This window comes from Myodes glareolus, chromosome 11 (genome assembly GCF_982192425.1).
Source record: "Myodes glareolus chromosome 11, mMyoGla1.1, whole genome shotgun sequence".
In the NCBI taxonomy this organism is placed as follows: Eukaryota; Metazoa; Chordata; class Mammalia; order Rodentia; family Cricetidae; genus Myodes; species Myodes glareolus.
The window spans coordinates 3671027-3690828 of NC_142036.1; the positions used below are offsets into that span (position 1 = coordinate 3671027).

The following is a 19802-nucleotide window of genomic DNA, read 5'->3' on the forward strand; positions in this document are numbered from 1 at the left end:
TCTTCATCCTGTGCACTTGTCTCACACAGCGGTCTCAAGTGGCCACCCCAGTTTACAGTTTGGGCTTACTATGGAGGTTTCAAACATCCACGTGGAGTTAATGTCAGTGGTGTCTTTGCTTTATTTTATGAGTTTGGAGATAGCATCATCCAACCCAGACTGTCCTGAAACTGGCTGTGTAGTGGAAGGTGGTACTGAACTTTTTAAAATTACATTTAAAAGTTCCATTTATGAAACGGGAGCATAGCATATGTGGAGAAAGAGGATAGTTTGTGGGAGTCACTTCTCTCCTCCTGTCATATGGTTCGTAGGAATAGAACTCAGGTCTTTGGGCTTGGTGGCATCACCTATACTTGCTTAGCCATTGCCAGACCCAGCCTTAAACTCTTGATCCTCCTGCCTCTCATCTCAAGTGCTAGGAATGCAGGCGTGCTCCACCATACAAAGAATTATACTATATCTTAATTTCAATATGGTCGTAACTTCTCAAAGACTCATAGATGGGTACACGATTGGATGAAAAATTCTTTGGTTGTCAACCATATTGCAGTGTCTACTGTCTTGCTATTAGATTCTATCCTTGATACGGTATAACTCTCCCCCCCCCCAACCCCCATTGCTTTCTAAGTACAGGGCTGAAGGAATGGCCCTATTTACTGAATTAACAAATGAGAAAAGGCTGAAAGATAGTGCCATATGATAGGATATAGAATTGAGAGTCAGAGCACATAATAGGCTGGAAGCATCAGTGGGGAGATAAGTAAAGCAGATAATATACTCCACTTAAAGTCGGGGAATCATGTACCTACAGGATGCAAAGCCCACCTTTAGCAACAGGACTAGTTACTGGCTTGTCGTGGGTTGAGTTACAGCTTTGTCTATAGACTGCTGCTGCACTGCTGTGTATTGAGATGGTAATAAGCCGATGATCATAGCAAGGATTCCTGGGATTGTCAGAGTGAGGGTTTTCACTGTTAAATAGACACAAGTGAAGGCATGCTACTGTCTTGAGTTCCTAAGGTGGAAGTGGTTCTGTTAGAGTTGAGCGTGGGAAACAGAATATGCTGTGTCCCACATTTCAGAGAAGAGCTGTACCAATAGAATGATTGGTTTCATTAGGTAATTATTTTTTGTCGTCAGAGATTGTAGATTATGGAAGAACTGCTCACGCTATACAGAAAGTTTGATTGGATCTAATTCTAAAACCTAAGAACATGGATATTTGGATGTCTGGTCCTATATTGACTGGAGCACACAGAAACTCTTAAACTTATGGTCCTTACAGCTAATGATCGGGAAGTTAGGGTGGCATTACCTTTGTTATGGTAGAAGTGGTGTAATGCCAGTTCTAGACCAGTTCACAAGTGTGTTTCCGCTCTCCATTACTTTTAGAATTCCTATGTGTTAGTTTTCTGTTAGTTGGTCTTTGGTTTGATGAATGAGAAGGCATTAGTATCTTTACACATCTAGTATAGTGTCCAACATTGAACTTGTAGTTCAGTATGAATAATGTGGTTACTCTCTTATAACTGAATCAGGAAAACAGTTGGAAAACCCAGGGTACTAGTTGAGCCTTCACTCCATGAAGCAGTTACAGCATTGTTTGTTTATTTAACTCCTGGACTACACAGATTCAGAATGTGTGGCTTTCTTGCTTTCTTTCTTTCTCTCCTATTTTTTTGTTTTTTTATGAGCTCAATGTATCTACTAGGAAAGTTTTTTGTTTCTTTGTTTGTTTTAAACTTTCAGACCAAAGGACATTTTGAGTAAGGAAAAAAAGTGATAAGTCAAATATATGAAGGTTTTTTTTTTTTTTAACCTTAGGCATAGTAATACATTTAGGAAGGTAGGAAGTACTCTGTTCTCGTTGATCAGAGAAGTGCGTTCTTGTAGTGGCTTTATTGTTGGTTCCTGCAGACACAGATAACAAGACTAAGAGTTAAAACTTAGACTTTGTTTGGATACTGCCCTTCATTAATGGTTCTATTAGCTGTTACTGGGCAAACTTGCTGAATAGTGATAGACGCCCATTCCTTTACGTCATAGTGTTACATCGATGAGGCCAGATAATGTGTTTAGAAAGGGCTTTTGTAGATTATAATCAAAACTATCTGTTTGAGGTTACGGCAAGCACTCCACGGAGTACCATTCCCTAGAAGACTGGAAAGTAGTCAAGGGGAAACTCTGCTGTAGGTGTCAGTGCTTGGATTTCAATGAGATAGAGTTTAAGTGAAATTTGTAAAACAGATCAGAAAGCTTTGGTCAAAATACAACCAAGGATGCAGGGTTAGGTATGTCTACAAATACAGGAGAAGCCATGTGTTTCCCTGTAGTTAAGAAGTAAATGTCTGCTCTGCTTCAGCTGTTGTTAGATCCTGGAAGTATTCACTTTTCTGGAAAGGATGCTTGGGTCAGGGACATGATACGCTTGAATGCATTTGCACCTGCTTGCCGGCTTATACTTTTACATACTGGGTTTGGAAGTAGAGAACATATAGGAGAGCTCAGAAACAGGCGAGACTGGGGAAGTGATGTATGTTGACAAACGTAGATACTTACAGAACAAGAAAGCAAAGCTGTAAAGAGATTAAGCCTCATGGCTGAGGCTCTACATGGACTGTTGGAGGTGAGCGGCACCATGTCATACGTGTCTCAGACTGTGATAGTAGAATCTACCCAGTGAGATAATGAATTCCTGGGTCTTCAGCAGAGTACTCTTTTTGGCCCCCTTTGTGAACGGAGTACATGTACCACACAGGGAAGTAAACTAGAAAACACATTTTATGACTTTGAATCCTGCTTTGGTTGGGAATTTTAGGCTAGTAGTAATATATTCTTGGCTACACACACATGCACACACTAACCTTGAGTAAATTTTAAAAATCATTCTACAAACCTTTTAAGAATATAAGTGAGAGTTTTATATTTCATTTTCATTAATAGTTACACAATACTACAAAGAATATGTTTTACATTTCATGACTCCCTTTATTAGAAAATGACATGTCATGTTTTTAAAAGATGAACACTTTCATTCTGTGGAGGAAATAACACTAAGGAATAACTGTAAGAAAACCCAGTGACTATAAGAATTATATACATAGAATTCATAGTCTTTAACCTGTGTGTTCTCTTCTGTGACATGAGCTCAGTTAGCAGGGATGCTGTTCTTGCTTCTCACAGTAAACAAGGTGCATGCAGTGTCTGCCACTGTGTGTGACACCGCGGCTGGCGCAGGAGGAGCAGAGGTCAGCCCTCACGGGCTGTATTTTGTTCTGCTTAGGTTTTGTTTTCTCATTCTTCGGTTCTTTGTAGGAGCTTTTGTTCTCTTCTGCTTTGCAGTGCTGGGAACCAAATGCATAATCCCAAACTTAGTGGACAAGCACTCTGCTGACATCCATCCCAAGCCCAGGTTTTATTTTGTATGGGTGTGTGTGTGTGTGTGTGTGTGTGTGTGTGTGTGTGTGTGTGTGTGAATGGAGATTGAGTTAGGGCCTTATCTGGTATATGCTCGGCCACTGACCTAATAATACCCAAATTCTAGTGTTTTTAATAAATGACAAAATCAAGGCCAAGAAAGTTAAAATAATTTTCTGGTTGTTACAGAATTAGTGAGTGAAGATATGGAAAAAGAACCCAAATTCTATCTAAGTTTTAAAGCTTTTCTTGTGTGTTTTTCTTAAGAAATCTTTGACACCACTGGAATTGTAGTTACCATGAGAAAGTTTAGAACTTTCTTCAGTCTTTTGATTATAAATTACCAGTGATAATCAATGAATTTACATTTTAAATAGATTGATACATCTAAACATACATACATAGGTAGAGGGTGTGTGTGTACGTTTATTGTACATGTTTTATTTTGTATATTTTGACTTTGTATATACTCCTCTATACATTTATAGTCATATACTTTGGCTCATTAAAAACATTGATGAAAAATTTAAGGAGATTGTATTGTATGTGTATTTAAACCTTATTTTATAATTAAAAATACCAACTCAGTTCGGGATATTAATTAAAAATCAACTCACCACTTCACATTCCTGCCCTGCCCTTAAAATTACAAAGAAAACCCTGAAACCCAAGTACTCAGATGGCTTTCAGTGATGTTTAAATGATTCCGTGGCAACTGTCTGAAGTGGCAGTGATAACTAAGTCACAGACTGAAAGTCACACATTTCCTTCACAGTCAGTTTGGGATGAGCAGTGGTAACTGATGTGTGTGGGGGAGGGTCCTGCCATGAAACAGTTGTGTACTGGTGGGAATGGGGTCCTGATGGCAATGCTGTCCCTCCTGCTCCTGGTCCTCCTCTTCTTTTGTTTATTACTCATTTGAGAGAGGGTTCCCTATAGCCCAGTCTGGCTTCAGACTCCTGATCTTCCTCTTTCAAGTACTGAGGTGGGATTATAAGTGTAAGCCACCACCCATGTGGCTCTTTGGTTTGGTTTGACTTTGGTAGAAGGTTCCTTTGTCTAAGCTAATACCATATATGATTTGTAATCTTAAATAGCAGAGACGTTTCACTTAGTGTTAAAATACTGTAATTTAAAGGTACAATGTGTATCAGGTTGAACTTCACTTTCTTTTATGAGGTCAGGAGGAAAACCATTGCTAGTTTGAAGTTTAACTGTGAATGAGGTCTATCAATATTTCAAGAAATTTTAAGATTTTGTTTTTGTTTTTCTTTTGGCAAACCTAATGTGTTTTGCTATTCTCCCTTAAAGAGAGAATAGTTAGGCTTGAGTCATTATTGCAGACTCAGAATGTTTTAGGAGATGATTCATTTGCTGGCATCCTTGTAAATATGTACATACCCAGCCTGAGGAATAGCAAATAACGAGGTGAGGTCCCCAAACCCTTGGCCTTTAGCCCTTACCTGAAACCCTCTAATGCCCATGGTATCAGATACATCAAGATGATTGTTCAAAGACAGCCAACATTTTTGTTTTGATTTCCTTAGTTTTGGGCGCAGTTTCAATACTTATCTTTGAATGTGCTGTATAGCCAAGAGTCGTTTTGAATTTGTAATTCGCTACCACAGCCTCTGTAGTGCTGGGGTTACAGGAGTATGTGATCTCACGAGGCTCTAGCTGTGTTTTCAGACCAGGGACTGTGCTTGCTTAGAGCTGAGCTCTCTAGTTTGCAAGCAACAAGTCCCTGTGTCAGTACTACGGTCACAGTGACCTTTAGAGAGGTCACTTGTCCAGTATTGCTTTGTAGCCTTTGTGGAAGCTGGTCCCAGTCTTGAAGGAGTTTAAGGTGTTTCTTGCTGCCTCTTGACCTTGCAGCTTTATCCTGAGTTCCTCATGACTAGGTATACTAAGGAACTTGCCACATTGTTGTAAAATGTAGAAAGTTAGAGGCACACATCTTAGGTAGATCTTAGTTCTCACTTTAAAAGAAGTAAGCGTTTTGCTTCCTCTTCTAGCAGGTAAAGACTGTCACAGCTGGTTTATAGCCTAAATGTTCTCCTCAGAGCAGGGTACTGTTTTGATTTGCTAGAATTTTGTGATTTTCTGGTAGAAGCAGGAGCAAGGAGAGTTACTGTGGCCTTACAACTGCTCACACAAATGCAGTGTAATCCTGGACTGTTAACTGAACCTTGGCAAGACAGTGAAATCCTGGATTACATTAAAGCCTGAATAAAATGGCTTCCTGTGAAGCTACTTTCCAGAAATGAAGTAGTGATAACATAATGGAGTTTTTAGTTATAATTTTTGCTTGTTTTTAATTGACAGATAAAGTAGCTTGTATTAGTCATGTATGACATGAAGTTTTGAAGCATTTGTATATTGTGCTGTGGTTAAATATATTATAGTTAATTAGATACTACATTATTACCTCATATAATTATTTTAGTGGTGAGAATGCTTAATACCCACTCTGTGAAGCAGTTTTAAGTACTTTATTTGCTTGAATTTCATTTTGTAGGTTAATACAAATTTATAGAAACATATTTTAAAACTATGTAATTAACAATGATTGCTGAGAAATAAAAGCTATTTTATAAATATACATCAAAGATTATGTTGAGGTCTAGCACACTGCTGTTATAGAAACTTAAGGAAAAAACTGTTAGTATCCCACTTACATATACTCCTAGCAAAGGATTTGTGTTTTATTAGTTATTAAGGGTCTCATGTTTTTTCATTAGGTTAATCACATCTATTACAGTAAGATCAATGAGCAATTAATCTTTACTGATCGGGAATGACTATCTTTATTTTTATGTAGTTCGTAGATTCAGGTTAAGCTGAAGGGATGTTTTGCTGTTGGTCCCCTGTTCTGCCAGTTACTGTCTGGCATGTGGTGGGGTCTGCTGAGCTCCTTGACTCTCCTTATAAACAGCTGTGGATGAAGATTATGTCTACTTAGCAGACAATTTTTCTCCAGGAGTTAATGAGCGCTATATGTGAAAATATTTTTTGTAAATGCCAGAGCATTAAATAGATGTCTTGATACTATTATGTTTGCCTTTCCTCTTCTGAATTAATGTGTGTCTTTAGTATTTTTCCATCTTATTTCCTGTTAGATGGTGACATAAATTCATAACCGGAGTGATAATATATAGCGAGCATTAAAAATATATTTTTGTTACTTACCTTAAGTAGTGGTATTTCACTTGGATTTTAATAAATAAAACTTTATTATTATTTATTAGGATCAGAAAAGTAAAGCAGCCGTGCTGGCCAGCCTTATAGACCATGCAGCAATAACGCACACCTTTAATTCCAGTACCCACACTAGTTGCCATAGACATCGGGCAGTGCAGGCCTTTAATCCCAGCCCTAGAGAGAAATATAAGACGGGAGGAGACAGCTCTCAGGCTCAGTCTTATTCTGAGATTCCTGGATACAGGATCACCATTTCAGACTGAGATAGAGGTTAGAACCAGTGGCTGACTGTTTTGCTTTTCAGATCTTCAGGTTGACCCCCAGTTTCTCTCTCTGAGTTTTTATTAATCGTGATTCACTTAAGTAGGTGTGTTAAGCATATCTTTGTGTTTTCTGATGCTTTACTCTCTGGGACCCTGCTGGCCCTAGAGTGGCCGTCTCTCCTATAGTTAGCCAAGTTTGTAGAGATGGTAGTTATCCTGCCAGTGTGATTTCCAGTACAAATCCATCTGTACCCTGATTACTCCCCCTGCTTACGAATTTACACATGTGTGGGTATGTGGAGGCTAGAGCTTTCACCTCAGAAGTTAGTTTTCAAGAGCCTTCACACTTTTAAAAGGTTTATTCATCTTTATTTTATATATTTGAATGTTTTGTTTGTATGTATGCATAGGTATAGTGTGTTTCTGCTGCCTGCAGAGTCTGAAAGAGGAAGCTGGGATTCCTTGTAACTAGAGTCACAATGGTTTGAGTTGTGTGTGAGTGCTGGGTACTGAACCCAGGTCCCTCTGCACGACAGCAAGTGTTCTTAACAACTGAACCAACTCTGCAACTCCAGGATATTTCATTTTGTGTGTGTGTGTGTGTGTGTGTGTGTGTGTCTATGTGATGAATGTTTGCAGATATGTGTAGATGCCAGAGGAGATAGTGGGTGTCCTGCTTGTATCCCTCTGCCTTATTCCACTGAGATAGGATCTCACTAAAGCCAGGCCTGTGCTGCTAGCCAGCAAACCCCAGTGTTCCTACCCTTTTCCCACAACATACACACACTGCTGGGGTTCTAGGTACTCCTGACCACACCTGCTTTTTCGTGGGTGCTAGGATTCAAGCTCACATTCTTGTACTTGCATAACAAGCACTTTTACCCACTGAATGATCTGCAGCCCCCTCTACCTTGTTTGTTGAATTCAGATCTCAGAATGATACTTTGCTATCTGGAGCCTCACTGGCCCTGGTAGGGCTGCCCCTCCAGCAATTTAGTCAGACATTTGGGGCTCACTGATCCACATAGGCTGGGCAGCCAGCGAACTCTAGAATTCTCTTACTCTGTCTCCCCTGTGTTGGGATTGCAAGCAGGTGCTACTGTCTCACAACATTTACATGTCCAGGTGCTGGGGTGGAACTTGGGTTCTCATGCAAGGGCTTCATCATCTGAGCTGTCTTTTTTACAGTGTTCTAAACCAGATGGCTAGGAAGGAGCAGCATCTATGGTCAAGAGCCCTTTAAATTAGTCAAGCAAGCAGATTCTAATTCCTCTACCCTGTCCTACAAGCTCCTTCCTGCAGATACCATACTAAAGCTCTTTCCCACAATTTGTCCCCTTCTACTTCCTGGTGTTCACCCATTGCTGCCCGCTGTGTATCCTTTCAAATCCATGGCAGGGTTTCTGCTCCTTCTCCTGTAAACTGTAAGTAACAAACTCTTCGGTGGCTGTTTTCTGTCAACAAGATTATTTTGAATCATTATAATATTGTTTTGTTTTTAAAGCTATTCTTAGTCAAAACATTTTATAACTAAGAAATAGTATTAAGAAGAGTTAAGGGATTTTTTTTTGAAGGCATCTAAATTGAATCAGGTTGCTGAGGGGTGTGTGTGTGTGTAAGCCAATATGTACATGCATGCAGCCTTGACATTCTGCCAAAGTGCATGATGCCAACCAACCTCAGACTGAACACCATGACTACAGGAGGGTATGGAGGACAAAGTCTTTTACCTCATGGCAGACAAGTACAGAAAGTGGGAACTGAGAACCAGTACTACCTGCATTGTGTTACCATCTCCCAACAATCGCCAGAACCCAGAATAGTGCCACCAGCAGGGGAACAAATAAACAGACGTGTAAGGTACATTTCAGACTCAAACTCCAGCGTGTTACCTGTGTTTCAGCTGTCTTTGTTTAATAAGAACTACAAAAACTAAAGCCCGTATTAGGTGTGTTTTATCCAAATCAAATCTTTAGTTGTTGACAATGTCAAGACAATGCAGCTTTTAGTCCTTCAGGCTCAAAGGCACATTCAAGTATTAGAAGCTTTTCTTTAGGAAAAAAAATAATTATAGGCAAATTGTGCCAGCTTCTCTCCTTCTTAGGGAAATAGTGTCTGGGGATAGCGATTTGGCTGTCAAATGTTAACTCAATATATAGAATAGTTTCTCCGTCTAGAAAAGCTAAACTTCAATTTTAATATGCTTATTTAAATTTTATTTCATATATTCTATTTAACGACAGACCCCAGTATGTCCCTTAGCTACCTGCTATAATAACCTGATTTTTAAATGTTTTTATTGTTTTATTTTGTTTTCAGCAGTAGATTTGCAAACATAGAAACTTGTAATAGCCATTAAGCCAGTAAACATTGTTCTGCATTTTTACTCTGTAAAATTGTTTGTTTGAGAGAGACAGAGTGGGGGAACGGCATGGTGTGCATGTGAAGGTCAGAGGACAGTGTGGCAGAGTTGTTACTTACCTTCTGCTTTGTTGAGACGCTGTCTCTGGTTGTTCGCCTCTTGCAGGCATGTTCCGGATTAGCTGACCTGCAATACAAGCTTCTAGGACATGTCTCCTGTTTTTGCCTCCTGTATTGCCTTCGGAATGCTGGATTTCCTGATGCATACCTCTACACCTTGCTTTTTACGTGGGTTCTGGGGACTGAACTCGGGTTATCAGACTTGCTCAGATAGCAGATTTTACTTGCTGAGTCATCTCCACAGCCCTGTGTGCATTTTTTGATAAATTGTGCCAAGCAATTGTATTATGAATAGAGATATTAGGAGGGAAAGTTGTTGATGGGGGAGGTCAGTGGATTATAATAAAAGATAAGTCTATGGGAAGATGACTCAGTTGGTAAAGTACTTGTCAAGCAAACATGAGAACGAAGTTCAGATCTCTGTCACCCATGTAAAAAGTTGGGCATGGTCGTTCTTCTGTAACTCTAGCACTGGGGAATGAAGATAGTCAAACCCTAAGAGCTGGCTGTCCAGACAGTCTTGCCAAATAGTGAAAAAGTTAAGCTGGAGAGTTGTTGAGAACACATCTGACATACATGGACCTGTTCACTGCACACTCAAGCATGAACACATTCAGTACATATCCCAAAATGACTACGGAATGCTGTGTAATTGGTGTTTTTTCTTCTTTGCTCTGGGAGGGGACACCCATAATATTAAAAGATAAATGCAAGAGTGGAGGGGGGTTTTATGTATTTTATATTGCTGGATCTTTATATAAATTGGGATCCATGGTTGGTTTTCCACATCTTAAGAAATGAAGATAATGAAGCCTGAGAAGTGGTTTCCATGTTGACATTTAAGATTGTTCATATCCATGAAAAACTGAAAAATTGTCATTATGTTGAAAGTGGGACTAGGTTAAACTGATGTGTTCTTTATTGATGCTTAAATGGGTTATAAGTTAGGAAGGAAAGGTGTTAAATCTTTGCCAGTGAAATCTTGGTTATACTATATCTCAGCATGTTCTTCTAGAATTTCATATTGCCTTCTCAGATACCTGGCATTTCCTTAATGAGAGAAACTTCTCTGTTTCTCTGAATGAAAGTAATTTTTAACAAAACATTAAGTAAACATTTGAGAAAACCATGTGTGTTTAGCACTGGTCTGATGAACTGGAAAACTATAGTGGAGCCAGGCTGCTTCTACCTCATTGACTTTCTTTTTCCTTAATTGTATTAAATAAAGTGCTCCTTATTGAGTTTTTTGCTCAGTGAGTTTTGTTGTTGTTGTTTTTACAATTTTAATAGCACAACCTTGAATGATGAACTAATGACACAGAATAATCTGAGTATGTTTGTTTGTTCGTGGAAACTCAGTTTATTTGTTTGTTTGTTTTAATCTTCTACTCCATTTGTCTGTCTCCAGCTCTCACACTTGGTCTCCATAATACCAGAGACACTTACTGAAGCAAACTCAGTGAGTAAAATGCTTACATGTGCTGAAGGCTTCAGTTGCGTCCCCAGAATCCATGTTAAGGCCAGGAGTAAAGACATGCAGTTGTAATCCCAGCATGGGGGCGTGTTGTTGGTACTTTCCACACCAGGACAGGAGGATTCCTGGGGCTTGATGGCCAGCCAGTCTAGCTTTCGTGGTGAGCTCCAGGCAGATGAAAGAACTGGACTCCAAAAATTAGAGGGCTCCTGAGGATCAACGCCTGAGGTTGGCCTCTTGCCTGCACATGTACACAGATGAATATGCACACAGGTATAACGTAATATAAGTATTACGTTAATAATGCATGTCTGCTTTATATTGAATATGGGTTTTGTAACTGTCAATAAAAGTTACATTAAATGAGTGCATTTTTCTTGTGTTTTCATATTGCACTTTCTTTTCCAACTCCAGCAGTATATATATTCACTTGGACTGCCATAGAAAATGGTTTTAAAATCCTTCATTTAAAACTATAAAAATTTGTATATAATACCAATCTTATAACATTCTTCAAAAGAACTTAATAATTTCAGATTTCTGTATCTCTTCTTATTTTTTTTAAACATTTATTATGTATACAGTGTTCTGCCTGCATACCAGAAGAGGGCACCAGATCTCATTATAGATGTGTGTAAGCCACCATGTGGTTGCTGGGAATTGAACTCAGAACCTTAGGAAGAGCAGTCAGTGCTCTTAACCTCTGAGCCATTTCTCCAGCCCTCTCTTTTATTTTAGATACATGTAGCATTTAATACAATATAAATACAGTGCTGGTGAAATAATAAAGTTCTATACATCAAATGAGATGTAATCCCAACCTCTTCCCTCCCCATCCTCCCGCCTCTTGTTTGCCCTTTATATCATGTGCTGCTGCCTTTTGCCTCCCTAGTCTCTATTCTGTCTTATTGCATGGTTCTCTTTCTAACTTTCTGGCTTCTCCTCACACTAATTCCACTTAAACATATATTTAATCTTTAGAAATAGGGTTCACAAGGAGAGAACATGAGATGTTTGTCAAGACTGAGCTACCTCACTAGATCATATTCCTGTTCCCACTATTTCCATGTAAATATGAATTCATTTTTTCTTTATAGCTGAATAAAATTCCAGTGCGTGTATGTACTTTATTTTCATTATCCATTCATCTTTTGGTAAGCCAAGCTTCAATAAACATGGATGTACAAATATCTCTGTAGTATGTCAGACTTCTTTGGGTATATACCTAGGCGTATTATAGCAGAGTTGTGTGGTATATCTACTTTTGGGTTTTGGAGAGAGTCTTCATTTGATTTTCTTAATGGTTATAAAATCCAGCCCGCGCTACCCTCACCAGCACAGGTTGTTTCTTGACTGCTTAGTGATGACAGTTCAACTTGGGGGGATGGAATCTCTGAGGAGTTTTATTTGCTTTTCTCTGATGGCTAATATTTGAACACTTACACTTCTTTTTGAGAACTATATGGTTTCTTAAATGAAATATAATGCCAATATCACAGGTTTGAGAGTTTATGGTGATGAAGAAATTTAAAAATACTTTAGAATTTCAGTTGAAAAGGAAATATAGCTATCCATAGAAGGGATTAAGCTTGATAATAGATAGTTTTACAGTAAAGGTCATGCCTTTCTTTGAGCACCTCTTCATACTATTTAAGTTAGTCTGATCCATCACGTTTACACATGGTTCTTTTGTCCAGGTTAATTACTGTAAAAGACAACATCCACACTGAACTCATCAGGAAAGTGAGCAAAGCCTTTTCTTTGCCTGTGTTTTGACCCTTCCAGAATAAGCCAAATACTATTTGTATCTAAGAAAATAAAATACTAGCTATCTGATGGTTTTCCTCAAATGTTCATTCTCTTCCATTCTGAGAGGAAGCGAAAGGAGCTGGCCACAGCCGAGCCCTGTGCTGTTGAAGATAGGGCTGCATTGCACAGAGAATGTGCTGTGTGGTGTTTATGGCAGAAATAATTCCTCTGAGTGTTTTAGAGAAAATTTGTGGCTACTTCACTTACACTTGAAAGTAGAAAGCAAGCGTTTTCCTGGTCATTCCATTTGCTGTTTGGAGATGCATCTTAAAATAGCCATCCCTGTGAGGTTAGATTATGCTCCATGACAAGTAACAGTGTTGGACTAGACTCTCTTGGCCCTAAACTGTGCATCTATTTTAAGAGATGACCCTAAGAACTGACAGAGTATACTGTACCCTCTTAACCCCGAGTGCCAGTTCTGTATTTTCAGGGCTAGAAGGATCACCTAGAAACATCTATGGAATTAAGGCCTGTTAGGAATTCTTATACCTATCTATATGAGTTGCCTGTTTCCTTGTAATTTCATTAAAATACATATTAATGTATATGCGTGCTTGTGGAGAGATATGTGTAGACATAGAAATCATGTTTTTTCGTGTACTTTGAGCATAGAACAAAAAAAATCCAAAGGGTTATTAGATGATTAGTATAATAAAATTAATTGCCTTTGCTCATATTATCTGTGATTATACCAGTTTGCTATTCTCTTCTTGTTTTACCCCTTTAATAGCCAGTGTCCTTGGTTGCTGTCTTTTGCTGCTTGATGCCTCTCAAACACATATGCTTTGTGGTTATTTCTTATATTCTCATTAAGAACATGCATAGTTAAGACCTGAGTCCTTTTGTTTTTATTAAGTTCCTGCTGTATAACCAGTGCCAAACTCAAGACTCGCTGTTTCTGCATCCTGCTGGGATTACAGACATCCTGTCCAATTAAAGTCAAATTATGAGACAGTAGAGGTATACACCTTTGCCTTCTAGAAAGCTTATATTCTAGTGTATAGGAATAATCTATGATAGCAGATACCAAAATCGAAACGAATGACGAATGGTAGTGATTCTGAATTAAGAGCAGGGCAAAGCCACTGCGTTCCAGAGTGGAAATAAAGGTTATGTGAAACTTGAACTGATCCTCCGAGGGAGGCCCTAATGAGCATGAGTCTAGAAGGAAGGGATTGTAAGTCGAAGGGACAGCAGTACAAAGGACAAGGAAGTAGCTGTGTGTTTTGGCAGGACAGTCAGAGAATGAAGATGGCAGTGTGGATAGAAGTCCAGATTTCAAATGACAATAAGGGTGGGTGATAAATCACAGAGGAGATGGTAATTGTGTTTGGGTTTGAGGGGTAAGAGAAGGTAAATGCATTCAGAAAGTGGTTTATCATCTAGCACATCTAAGAGAAACCAGTATCTGGGAGATATATATATATATATCAGATATATAGTACTGATATATAGATATCAGTACAAAGAAATCAAACCTTGTAGCCTATAGCATGTTAAGAATTATTTCTCTCTCTCTCTCTCTCTCTCTCTCTCTCTCTCTCTCACACACACACACACACACACACACACACACACACTCTTGCACACACAATTAAGTGTAAATTTTGTTTTGTTTTTTGAGACAAGATTTCTCTGTGTAACAGCCCTGGCTGTCTTGGAACTCACTTTGTATAGCAGGTTGGCCTCAAACTCACAGAGATCCATCTGCTTCTGCCTCCTGAGTGCTGGGATTAAAGGCATGTGCCACCACGCCTGGATTGAATGTAAAAATTTTAAGAAATGGCATTTAGAAAAAAAAGAGCAAGCTTGAATTCTGGTGTTTGTAATCCTAAAGAGTAGCCCAGTATCCCACTGAAACTGCTTGGTTTACATTGGAAATTGGCTGTGAGAAAATCAGCATTCTGGATTTAGAAGGCATCTTCATAGAGATGGATTGAAATGGTGGTGGAATGGGAAGGTGACAAGGGGCACAGTTGGAAGTGCTAAAGGATGAGAACCTGAATGAGGGCTCTGCTCAGTCTCTGAGGAACAGAAGGGAAAACTTCTCTGGTAGAAGTAAAGAACAGAATGATATACCCACTGTATTAGTATGAGCACTAAGAGGATACGTAGGACAGTAAGGAGTGTCATTGGGCTTTGTGTTTGAATCATTTGTAAGCCTATGACTGTACTGTTTAGTGTAGTATCCCTAGCTGAATGTGGCTTCTTAAGGTAAAACTTAAAAGATAAATTCATTCTGTGACTGACCCACTGTATTTCTAGTGTTAGCAGGCATGGATGTTTAGAGGCTATGTTGCGCAGCGCCACTGCAGTGCATGTTCGTTTATTTTTATTCTTTCTCTCTCCCCACATTTATTTATTTATTTATTTAATGCATGCTGGGTCCTTCTTGGCTTGGGTCCTGGAACCCTGAGTAGGGACGCTGAGGAAGAAAGGACAGAAAAAACTGAAGTCCTGTGGGGTGTGTGCACTCTGATGGAGTGCCGCCTACTGTCACTGCAAGCTAGAGCCTCAGCATGGTTGTCAGATGCAGCTCAGGGAGGAGTTGGCTAGTTTCAGTGGGAGGTCTCTATGGCTAGCAGTCTTGGGCTGTAAACATTCTGGAGGAAGAAGCTGAAGTTGCTAGTTTTCAGGTACACTCATCCCTCAGTCTCAGTAGCTCATATTCGGACACCTGAGGAAAGCTTCACCTTGAGGAGCCTCAGCCGTATGGGGAATGACTTGGCCAGAGCTAGTGGGCCCAAGTCCCTTGAGGCCTTGCCTTGGTTATGCCTGTTCCAACAGCAATACACATTCACTCAGGGTTTCTTGTACTGTCTCTCTCTACATATGTGCATGTATTTTGTGATATGTGTGTGTACTCGCATATGCACATGCATGTATAAGCCAGAGGATAACCGCGGGTGTCATCCTCAGGAAGGGTGTCCACCTCCTTTGAGACAGGGTCTCATTGGCCTACAGCCTACTCATAAGACAAGACAAAGAGATCCTCCTGTGTTAACCCCACTAGCACTGAGAGAACAAGTATGCACCACCATGCCTGATATCTTTACCTGGGTTCTAGGGATTGAACTCTTGTCTTCCCTTACTGTTGAAGCCATCCTGGGAGCCCTGTGGCACATTTTTACCACCACAGAAACTTCAGCCGGATGATTCTACTCCATAAAGCTTAAGAATCCTAGCCAAACCTTCAGCTATAGAAATAGGATGATTGAGAGCTTGCAAGTGTAGCATATCCTTCGGAGAAGTTTCAAGACAGAGAGAAAGTGATGCCTTGGGACTGATGCCGAAAGGCTTTGGAGTGGTTGTGTTTATTCATCTCATAAATATTGAGCTTGTTAGGTGCAAGGTGTTGCAGTAGCTACAGAAACTGATGTGAAAGAGAGCTTTCTAGCATACATGTTTAGTGAGGTCTATTGGGGATGCTGATATTCTAGTTATAAAGATAGTGTGATGATGCATTCAAATAGAAAAACCTTCTGTGAGAACATAGGAGTCTGGCATGTAATCATTGAGGGTATTTGTGTAGCTAGAAATTAGTCATATCGACAGAGAAAGGACCTTTGTGGTCAAAGGAGAGATCCATGTAATAGCATGATGTCATCAGGACATTAAAGATAGCATATAACGAGTACCAAAGTACCAGAGTACTCAGAACACTCAGAGTACTCATTATATGATCCTGACAACGAGGATCTGGCCATGAGAATTCTTCTCTTAATAGGAGGAGTTTAAAATCTGTCTTTAAAGGTCACCTTCAGTGTTCCTTTTGTGGAATATTTGTCATGATATTTAGATTGTAGATGGCTCTATATGGACCATGACTGAGAGGAGGCTGTACTTCTTTAAAGAAGTTGAAATAAGTAGGAACAATTAGAAATAAAAAAGGAGTGTCTTTGTTTTGACTGTGTGTGTGTGTGTGTGTGTGTGTGTGTGTGTGTGCACATGCATCCATTTTATAGGTGTGCTTGTATGTGTGTATACACATGTGCACATTTTCATGTACAAGCCAGAGGTGTTGGTGGTACATGTTTTCCTCAGTTGCTCTTTTCTTTACTTTTTGAGACGCTATTTCACTGAACCCAAAGCTCACTGACTGGTAGACTGGCTGGCCAGTGAGTGCCAGTGGTCTGCCTGTCTTCCCCACCCTACCACCCACAAGCTAGGGTTTATGTATATGTAGCCAAAGTAATGCCTGGCTTTTTATGTGGGTGTTTTCCTTCCTAGTTTAGGGATATTCTGAGGAAGAATGTCTTTATACATCTGCTTTGTTAGGCAGGTAATATGCCTAAACATATTTTGTGTCTCCAAGTCTCAAGTAGTATTCCCAATTCTCAAGGAAAAATGTAGCCGTTTTGAAAAAAATTCACAGCTCTGGATTCTGGTTAACCTAGATTCATATCTGTGTTTTACTACTCAGGGTAGTAAATGTGTACAAATTTGGGAAATCTGTATACCTTCCCCGTGTTTTAGAAGAGAGCATTTAATGATTAAATATAATATGTTGGATTTCATTCCCACAATTTAGTCAGCTCCTTAAGCATGAATGACATATTGCAGCTCTTCTCTGGATTGAGTGGGAGGGGTGACATAGCTTAACAATGGTTTCCCTTCTCCAATCTAGATCATTTAAGTTGATTAAGACCCTCCTGTTTTTCCTCCAAGACTAATGGGAATTGTAATGATATATTGAGCTGAAATTGGCTATGTAGGCCAGACTGGCCTTGAACCCATGATCCTCCTGCCTCAGCGTCCGTGCTAGGAATACAGGTATACATCATAGGCACATACTGTCACGCTGGGCTCCTGGAGGATTTTCTGCTCCTTATCTCTTTAATCTTTTAAACTTTAAACCCTTAGCAGAGTGCTACATTGGGTTTAGGCTTTTAAATGCGCCCTTATCATTGTTCTCTATTGTAAATCACTTTATGTAGCTCAGCTGTGCTTTGTGCATTGTTTTATTGTGCATGTTGTAAGTGCCTCATTATCCTTACACGTAAGTGTTTTAGATCAGATTTTATTTTGCTAGGAGTGTTAAACATGAAACATAAACAGGTACTCAGAAGCTTTTTGAATGAATAAGTCTCATTTGTAGATTGCATTCTTATGTTCATCAGCTTTCCATTATTATAAAAATGCCTGAAATAATAAAGTTACAGACAGAAAACACTAAAATAAGCCACAGTTCTAGAGCCTCACCCTTTGCGTTTAGGGGTAGGAAGAGTTCAGCATACCTTCACTGGACACACTACAAAAAAGCCATCTACCCCAGAGCTGGGACAAAGACCGGCAACGAGAGAAGCCAGGATCCATAATCTCATTCCAGGAGTATGCTCCTGCCTCATTAAAAACTCCATCTAGGTCTGTCATTAGTGAATGCTTTTCTTCTGTCATGTACTTTTGCCATAGCATGCTGCTGACCACAGGCCCAGAAACACCATGGACTAAAGCATCTGGATCTGTGAGTCAAAATAAATCCTCCTCTCTGAAGTTAGGATCTCAGATACCTTACCACTATGCAAAGGAGACTTAGGAACCTCAGATACTGTTTTGTTTTTACTCCCCCGCCACAGAATCTTGCTAACCCTTTATGCTTTTCTAAGCTGCCAAAGCCTGTTCTCAGCAGTATATTGCTGTCTTTGAAAAACTTCAATCCAGTAGCTTTTAACTATTACAGGAATCATACAATGGACCATTTAAAATTCTCATTTGTTCCCTTTGGGCCATGGTTGATTGTCGAGCTGTAATTGAGAGTGTGAGCATTGGATTGTTGTCAGTAATGGAAGACTGAGATGCTGGGTAGAAGAATGTGTCCAAGCCCTGAAGAAGATGACACAGGAGCCACTACAGGAAACAGGAGCTCCCTGAATGTAGTGACGAGTAGAGTAGAGGAAAGCCAAGAGGAGAAGCTGTCAGTCAGCAGCTGTGCATGTGGAGGAAATACTGACATGTGGGGCTCATGGACTTGAGGGGACCTAGACATGCAATAGGGATGTTGCAAGGATCAAAATGATGAAAGCTGACAGTGGTCTGCCTGCCCTAATTTCGGTAGGGCAGAGAATGTGGGCAAATAGATATTTTGAAGAGGTACTCTCAAGGGGACTATGGACCAACATAAGCAATTTGTATGGTAAAATAAAGATGTCTCTGGAGTTGGCCTTTTCATATCTACTCTGTGAAATTGGGTGTTTTCCATACTCCTTAAAAACCTGAATATTCAAATCTGAAGATGGGGACAGCAGTAATAAGTTCATTGGGATGTTAGTATGCAAAACGTGGAAAAATTTCTTACCTCACAGTAGGTATTAAATGATAGCTTCTGTTGTAGGAGATGGAAAAATAGAGGGGAGGTGGGAAGGACTTCCAGATTTCCTATTTGGACAGGCAGAAGAGCTAGATTAGCTTCTCTGATTTTTAGACAGCTTGCCTCTGAGGAATCTGTTTGGGAATGCTTCCTGACAAGAGTTGACAGACAGATATCTCCTAGGAGATACCTGAGTAGAGGGGATGGAATTGGGAAGCATTAGCTTATACCCGACAGTAAATGTGAAAGTGGGCGAGAACATTCTCACAGGTAGAAACTAAGAAACCAGAACCCGAGAGAGCAGCAAGGGAATTTCAGGGGAGGACAGTGAAGTGGAGCGGTCAGAATGAAGTGAGAGCAGGACAGCACAGGAAAGTGGGAGGGGGCGGGATTCAAGTACAGTTAGAAACAGATGGATTGTCAGTTACTTCTGCCATGATACTTGGCAGTGATAGGAGAGATACCTAATGAATAGTCTGTGAAGAGAATGAGGGGTGAAGAACAGAGAGCAGATAAATCTGTAAGAATGTGGGTTTAAATGCTGGTTCAAAGATAAACCGAGAGAAGGGACATTTCCGACCAAGTTGAAAGTCCAGAGAGTAGAGTGTCAGACAGAGTGGTAAGCAGCGCAGAGGAAGCTTAGTGACCATGTAACGGGGTTGGAAGAAAGTCTGTGAGCAGAAATGAGGTCCATGTGGTAGAATAGTTTGCATGTACACTTCTGTAGTCAACCGGAGCATGGAAGTGCTCTGTTCAGAATAGCATCCTGGCTTAGGTAAGGTCTATTGCTGTGAAGACATCAGGACTATAGACCAGGTTGACCTCGAACACACAGAGATCCACCTGC

The 19802-nt window shown here is 39.9% G+C and overlaps 1 protein-coding gene and 1 long non-coding RNA gene across 3 annotated transcripts in view; one reads left to right on the top strand and one right to left on the bottom strand.

Annotated features, from left to right (window-relative positions):
- The window catches only part of Sp4 (Sp4 transcription factor), a 55415-nt gene that overhangs the window by 9432 nt on the left and 26181 nt on the right, over positions 1-19802 (top strand). The gene's annotated exons all lie outside the window — the stretch shown is intronic.
- LOC125402720 (uncharacterized) lies at positions 2964-9564 on the bottom strand. Its single transcript, XR_007232713.3, has 2 exons — positions 9363-9564; positions 2964-3344 (listed from the first exon to the last, which is right to left on the bottom strand). It is a non-coding gene; the product is annotated as an uncharacterized LOC125402720 (long non-coding RNA).